The following is a 6,569-nucleotide window of genomic DNA, read 5'->3' as shown; positions in this document are numbered from 1 at the left end:
CCGGTCACACTGCTTCCTCGGGAGTACGAACTCATCTTAGTGTCCATGCATTGGGCCCCAGGTGCACTGGTCTCTCTGTGGGTGACTGTCCATCTCTGAGTGACGGACAGTCTGGGCTCTGGGTGAACATGCCCGTGAGACTGCACCCATCGCCGTGCATTCATAACTGTTCCTTTGTACACATGCCCGTCTCTGAGTGTACACAAGGATCACACACACTCTGTCTCTGTGTATACACACGTCTCTGTCCATGGATATCCACCTAGACCCGCATTTACCAGCTCTCTCTCTGGATCTATACAAAGATTTCCGAGGGAATGTCCCTTGCTGGGTGTGTTTCCATGTCTGAGCGCAAATTTCATAGCTGCATGTGTGCCTGACAGTCTCGGGGGACAAGTGTCTCTCCCCACGTGCACATTTATCTTCCTAAGCGTGTCAACTCCCATGCATGATCGGCTCTCGGCTGGTATGCAGGTCTGTGTCTCAGTGTGAAGTTAGTGCCTCTGGGTGTGCTCACCCGTGCTCGAGTGCTCACAGCTCCGAGTGCATGTGCCCACAGAGCTCTGGGGTGCACTTCCATATCTGGGGCTCTTCTCGAAGCCAGTTTTGTTTTCTTATCAGCATTCTGTCATTGTACCGGGGTAGAGGGATGGTGCCCATGAGATCCCAAGGGTGCTGCCCACAGCCCCCGTTTTCCATAGAAGTCTGGGCTGACAAATGGGGTGAGGCAGGGAGCAGGGAGGCCACATACCATCCCCTGCTCCCCAGCCCCGGGATTCCTGGCTGGGCCCCAGGGAGCCACACTTCTTCATTAACCAGAGCCCTGGGGACTTAGGGGAGCTTCCCATGAGTGTGGGCGTGGTGGTAGAGGCCAGGAGGTAGGAACAGTCAGGGAGCCCCCCACTTTCTGCTCCCGACGTCAGCAGGGGCCGGCCCTGCCTGGAGTGAGATGGGTACGTCATATCCTAGACTTCCTCTGCCAGGGCCTGACAGAAAGCCCACCAGTGTGAGTGGGTGTGGGAGGCGGGGAGCGAGGGGCCCCTCTATGACAAGGAGTGGGAGGAGAAAAGACAGAACAACCAGGAGAGAGAGAGGTGAAGGGTCCAGCAGGGAGTGCAAAGCTGAAGGCAGGGCAGGCAAGAGAAGGCACAGCAGGCAGGAGGAGGCAGACCCCAGGGAGCCAAGGCTGGTGGTGGGCTGCGTGGAGTCCCTGCGGACAGCCAGAGGGGGCCCACAGGGTCTTGCTGGCTTCCCACACCCCTGGGAGCCACACCAGCCACAGGGCAGCGACTTAGCCCAGAGGAGGAAGCCACATGCCCGCCTCCTCTCTCCCATCTCTCTGTCTGTTTTTCTCTCACAGTGACTCTGCCCTGTCCCTGTTCCCAAAGGCTGGAGTGCGAAGGCCACACACCAGGAACGACATCCCAGATGACCAGATGGGCCAAGGACGAGGTTTCCCGAGACCCCTGGACAAGGGCGTGACCTTCACAGTCTCCAGCTCCTGGGCCAAAGGGGAGAAAGCCAGGAGGGGGCCGGGTCGTCACCATGTGTGGGGCCCAGGCGGCTCCGGGCCCTTCCACACTGTATCTCACTGAAGCTCCCAACCCTGTAGGGCCGGGAGACTGTCCCCATGTCACAGACAGGGAAACTAAAGCCCTGCGTGGCAAAGGGCTAGCCCTGGAGCTGGGACAGGGCAGTGTGGGCGCCCGCAGCCCCGGGACAGGGCGAGATCTGGGGGTCAGGCAGAGAACGGAACCCCTCATGGGAGCTGCCGCCTCCCTGCAATGCTGGGTCACTGCTACTGTCCACAGGTTAGTGGAAAGAGTGGTGGATTTGGGTTCGAATCTCCCAGGGTTTGCACCCACATGCCACACCTGACAGGTGTGTAGCTTCAGGCAAGTCACTCACTCCCCGCAAGCCTCAGTTTCCACATGTGTGAATGCGGGTCACTAAGCCCACTCTACCTGGCTGGGCCGCTGTGAGGACTAAGTGCGAGACCCCAGAGGCGGAGGAGCTTTGTAACCTGTAAGGAGCTGTGCACCACGGGGTCTGCGTGTTCACAGGCGGACGAGGGCTACAGAAACACCTCGAGTGACAAATGGAGTGACGGTGTACCGGGCCAGTGTTTGGCTAAGCGCTCCATGCGGGTCCCTTCACTTAACCCTCACACGGCCTCTGAGCAGGCACCACCATCACCTGGCCTGTCGCACAGATGAAGATCGCCCAGGATCACACATCCTGTGAGCGGCCGACCCAGGACTGTAGAGCTGCAGGCTGGTGCTCTGAGCCGCCGAGGGTGGGGGTGGCGATGGGGGGGGGGGGCGGGGGGCGCTCACGAGGAAGTCCGACGGCAGGGGGCCCTGGAAGACGGTTCAAGGGGCCTGGAGGCAGAGGGCTAGGGAGGCTCACAGAATAAACCTCCCGCTGGCCCAGCATCTCCCCTCCCCTCCCCTTTGATGGCCCGTTCTGCAGCCAGAGCTGGCTGGGCCCTTTAACAAGCCAAGGCGCGCTAGAGGAAGTTCAGTGTTACTATGGGATCCTGCCCTGGCACCCTTCCCTGACTCAGGAGAGGCTGCCGGAGTGGCTGCTCCGGGATTATGACTCCAGGGTGTTGTCTGAAGTGTTTTACTGCTGCCACTTACACCCCTGGCCCCCTTGTCCTCATCCCTTCTCATCCTTCCCACCACCCTCCACTCCTCACCAACTCCCCTCAGCTACTCATTCACACCCAGAGCTCAGGTACCGAGAACAGCTCAGCATGGGAGCCTTCCTGACCACCCAGCTTGCACTGGATACCAAGCCTAAAACCTCCCTGCCCCACAATAAAGCAACTATTGAGCTCCTACTGTTTGCCAGGCACATTCATATCCAGCCACATCCGAGCTATGGGACCTTGGGCAGGTTCCTTAACCTTACCCTCTGTGCCTCAGTCTCCTCATCTGTAAAATGAGAATAATGAGTTAAAACTTGCAAAGGGTTTAGGAGAAGAGTACATGGCATGTAGTAAGCTCTATTTATTAATTTAAATTCATTAATTTAAACAAAGTTAGAAACCTTTATAACAACTTTCCAAGGAAAGGACCCTCAGCTCCATTTCACTGGTAATCAGGGCTCAGAGAGAAGTGCTTTTATTGGTTCATTTATCCAACAAGCACTGATTGAGCACCCACCATCTGCCAGGCCAACGCGTGCTACCTTGTGCACCTTATCCCACTCGAGCCTCGCAGCTCTGTGAGGAGGTGTTAGTGTCCCCAACATTTCCAAACAGCCCTGGATCAGGACTGCCCTGTGAGGCCCTGGCTGTCAGCCATCTGTCTCCCCCAGCACGCCACTACTGGGACAGCAGGGGTCTGCACGCTGTTGCCGCTGTCTTTCAGTCCACAGCATAGATTAAGCACTTGGGGATATCTGTTGAGAGATGGAATAGAAGTGTCCCCAGCTTAGGGAGGAGGAAAGTGGTGTTCAGAGAAGTGAGGTGATTTGCCCGAGATCACACAGCTGCTCGTGCACAGAGCAGACACTTGAACCTACGCCTGACCAGCTCAGAGGCCTGCCTTCCCACCCCGACACTGGTTCTACCCTTGCCGAGACCATGTGTAGGGAGGAAGAGGAGGTCGGCACTGGGCGCGACTGGGGCCGAGGGTTGGGGATGCCTGGAGTGGCTGAGTGGGCCAAGCACCCTGCAGCCTTCCTCCTTGAGAAGCCAGGTCCCTCCTGCCTCCAACCTGCCCACCTATGTTCCTCTCAGGCCACAGCCCATCCTGGGCAGGGGAGCAGTGCTCCCTCATCAGGTCCCCCGTTAAGAAGGGAGCAGCCAAGCTTCAGAGAGTCCAGAAGTAGAAGCTGCCATGCTTGGCCTCGGCAGCCTCCTCCCTGCTCACAGGCTCACCTGGGAGCTCAAGGTGAGAGGGAAGGGCTGGGGGTAGGGGACACACGAGGCAGCCTGAGAAGTGGGGCCCAGGGCCTTGGGCCACCAGGGCTGGAGGGGACTTCAGAGAGCAAGTCCAACCCCCTCTTCCTATCCATTTCTGGCTATGGAAACTGAGGCCCAGAGGGGGCAGAAAGACACGACAGAGCCCCACACACACTGAGTGTCTACTATGTCACAGGCAGAGTGCCAGGCTCTTCACATTGTTTATACCAGCATCTGTGGCCCCCGGGAGACTGTGGCCATCTCCAAAGTCAGGGTCCTCAAGAGCCCAGCAGAAAGCCTGCACACAAGCGGGTGTTCAGAAATGTTTGCCGAAAACATGAATGAAGGAGTTACTTAGTCCTCAGGGTAATCTAGTGAGGTAGGAATTATGCCATTGAGGAAACTGAGGCTCCGAAAGGAGGGAATTGACAACGGCATCCAACGCTGCTGAAAAATGACCTCTGTACACCAGGGACTTATGGAGAGCACGTGCTGGGTGCAGGACGGCAGTGGGTGGAGGGCGAGGGGAGGGAGGCAGGGGGCGGCATTCCAGGGAGCCAGAGGCTGCGATGGCTGGGCGCTCCTCTGCAGCCGTGAGGGGAGGCAGGCTGTCGCTCTGTTCTGTTAACACGGGGAGACTTGGACAGGCCTCAGGGCTGGCCAGCTGGAGCCAGTGGAGACATTCTGGAGGTTCGGGGGCAGCTCTCTGAGGGTGGTCACTTCTTGACAGAGACCCCTGCTGCCCCTGGAGGGGACAGAAAGGGAATTCCCGCTCACTGAGACCCCCTGGGGCCAGGCGCAGCGCTGGGCCCTTTCCCTACACAATCCCCTTCATGGCCCCCAGCAGCCCTGGAAGGAAAGGAAGTCCCGTCTGCGTTTACAGAAGAGCAGGAACCCACAGGCACTTGGCTCCCACCAGCTCATCTGCTCACCCGACAGATGCTGCCTCAGCACTTGCTGGCTGGCCAGGGCACTCGACGGGGCGGTGGGGGGAGGTGGCCCAGGAGCTCCGTGCTCAAGCAAGGACACCGCTTTCTCCCCTGGCTGCTCTCTCTCAGGCATCCGTTTCTCTGCCTACAAAATGGGGAAGCTACTGCTCTCTAAAGACGGTGAGAATTAAGCGAGGTAGCGTAGCGGACTCTGCTGGGGCCTCCCTCACCCTGCCCACCAGAGAACCTGCAGGAAGGCCCTCTAGCACCCGGCTCCTGCGTCTCCCGCCTCAGGGCTTCTCTGCTGCAGGTGCTGAGCCCACCCCCCGGAGAACACGGAGTGCAGGGATTTAGGGCTGGGGAGCAAGCTCAGCCCCTGAGGGGTGACCGGTGCTGGTGGACAAATGCCTGGCCACCTCACGCCTCGGCGGTCTGATGGCCGGAGAGCTCCAGCTGCTCCCGGGGAACCTGCCCAGCAGCACGCCCCTTGTTGGCTTTCCTCCCCGACTCACTGACCACGCTTCCCTGATTCGCCTCCCCAGTACGCGTCTTGCTCTGAGATCCTCGCTCAGAGTCTGCTTTGGGGCAAACCCAGCCTCGAACGGACGACTAAGACCCGGCACTCAGGAGACGTTCACAGTGCTGTCTACCTCCACGCTCATCTTCACTTGCAGAAGCGCACATCCTTGAGAACACTGTCTCAGCCCCAGCTGACTCACCACGGCCCCGTCAGCATCATCCAGGAGCAGGTGGGGGCCAGTGGCCTAGGGGCGCAGGGAGAGCGAGGGGAGTCAGGGCCATGGGCCCCAGGGCACATATAGGCTGAGCCACTTGGAAGCCAGGTTAATCTCTGCACAGCAGAAGACAAAGTTATTTTCTTGTGTTCCAGGTTCTGTGTTCCATTTTCCATCCCACTATTCCAAACTGTAGGCTCCAACTCAGGGGTCTATGTTCAACATAATGGGCTTCAAACCCAAATTCCATGTTCTCCCACCATCACCTCCCTCCTCTCCTCCTTCTGGGTTCCCTTGCGGTCGGCCAGGCCAGAGTTGAAGTTCCCCTGTGTGTGGGAGGAAGAGCTGATGGAGGCTCACCTGCCCTCCAAGCTTGCCAATGTGGCCTGCCCTCTCACCTGGCAGTGGTGCTGAGCACCGCGACCTGGGACCTCGTCACGGCTGTCACCCGGCCCGGCTACAAGCTAGTGTGCTCTGTCAGCATCAGGAGCGAGGGGTAGGACAACATGGCAATCTCCAGCCAGAGCCTGTGGGACCCGCATGAAGACAGCTCTGCCACGTCCCACTAGGTGAACCCCACGCTCTTCTGCGTGGTGCTGGTGCATGCCATCTATTTGGAGTGAGTTCTGTGGGAGGAGGAGTCTGGGACCCGCACGGGGACCCTTGCTAGAGCCTGGCACTGAAAACTCAGCCTCTGGCCCATCAGTGAGTGACCGTGAAAGCAGCCCCCACCCAGGCAAGGCTCATGGCCGATGAAAAGAAAAGGAGGACGATGCATCTACATTTAGACCTTCTCAGGCCACCCAGACCACACACATTGCGGAGTTCCTTTGCCTCTGGCTGGAATTATGTCAACCACGTGCAGCTCCCAGCTGGTCACACAGATCAGAAGCTCTGAGGGGCAGCTATCTATGTCTTTGATTAATAAGAAATGTGAGATAAATTAATAATGACTTAATACATGCAATTTGGGATCAAAATCTTCCAAAGCAT

General features: G+C 58.3%; 1 long non-coding RNA gene across 1 annotated transcript; it reads right to left on the bottom strand.

Moving 5' to 3' along the window:
- Positions 1-2,999: 2,999 nt before the first annotated feature.
- LOC139081883 (uncharacterized) lies at positions 3,000-6,446 on the bottom strand. Its single transcript, XR_011537337.1, has 2 exons — positions 4,846-6,446; positions 3,000-4,658 (listed from the first exon to the last, which is right to left on the bottom strand). It is a non-coding gene; the product is annotated as an uncharacterized lncRNA (long non-coding RNA).
- Positions 6,447-6,569: the final 123 nt, after the last annotated feature.

Source organism: Equus przewalskii, chromosome 2 (genome assembly GCF_037783145.1).
Source record: "Equus przewalskii isolate Varuska chromosome 2, EquPr2, whole genome shotgun sequence".
Taxonomy (NCBI): Eukaryota; Metazoa; Chordata; class Mammalia; order Perissodactyla; family Equidae; genus Equus; species Equus przewalskii.
The sequence above is the reverse complement of the archived record's forward strand: the minus strand, read 5'-3'. Positions and strand labels throughout refer to the sequence as shown.